The sequence below is a fragment of the Nicotiana attenuata genome, unplaced genomic scaffold (assembly GCF_001879085.1).
Source record: "Nicotiana attenuata strain UT unplaced genomic scaffold, NIATTr2, whole genome shotgun sequence".
NCBI classification, from domain to species: domain Eukaryota; kingdom Viridiplantae; phylum Streptophyta; class Magnoliopsida; order Solanales; family Solanaceae; genus Nicotiana; species Nicotiana attenuata.
Genome location: NW_017670859.1, coordinates 244,439 through 245,494, shown reverse-complemented (window position 1 = coordinate 245,494; position 1,056 = coordinate 244,439).

The window sequence follows — 1,056 nt, the reverse complement described above, 5'->3', positions numbered from 1 at the left end:
AGGATGGTGAAAGTCGTGGCCTTGAGACTCTTGTGTTGACCGATAATCATCAAGTGGTTTTTCGGGACCATTTTGTGCTCAAATCGTATCTAAGGTCGTTGTGGGCCCCCGACTCTATGTCTTTAGCAATCCCTTAGCGGGTGTAGTGAGTAATTGAATTGCAAGTCCAAGTCCCGAGCCATTGGTCTAGAACTTGCCCTGAATGTTTGTTGAGGCGAAATCCTAAGTGAATTTTTACTTGAGACGTGATTATAGGCTCTCCTTGATCCAAATGATAGATTGAACAATTCCATAGCCTACCAATGATAAGATCCCTAGTTAACCCTTTTGAGCCTTAGACCTTTTTCTTTCAAGAACCATGATACAAGCCTATACCCGTTCCAAAAAAAACCCTCTCTTGGCACCCAAATCTTTCCTTTAGCACATGGCAAAAGTATAAGTTTGGGGGGAGAGACGAGGATTGCAACAAAGTGGTAAAAAGGCACAAAAGTGAAGAAAAGGAAAGGCAATGAAAAAGAAAGAAAAGAAAAAAGACAAAAAGAAAGTTCAATGTGAAAAAGAATAAAAAGGGATTCAAGAAAAGCAATGAAAAAGAAAGAAAGCTGTGGAAAGTTGAAAAAGGAGAAAAGTTCTGAAATGCATAAGAAAGAGTGACAATGTGTCTCTCTAACCCCTTAGAAAGAAGTGAAATGACTCAAAGAGTCAAGTGAATTGTGCCAAATGAGTCAAAAGAAGTGCTTAAGGGAAGATGGAACCCACTTGAACAAAAACATGACCTACCCTAAGCAAAAAGCCTTCACAATGACTCCACAAAAGCCCTATATGATCTTGAGTTGAATGAAGCTTACATTAGTGGATACTTACATAAGGGGCAAGCATATGGTACCTAGAGCCGGACTTGTGACCTTACCTTGAGAGAGATGAGTGAATTCCCATTAACCTCGTTTTGTGTGCCACTATTCTAAAGGTGAGGTTTGCTTAGGGAGAGTGGAGGATGTGTGAGTTTGGGTTCCACAATGACCAAAGTAATTGAAAGAGTTCTTTGATTGATTTGAG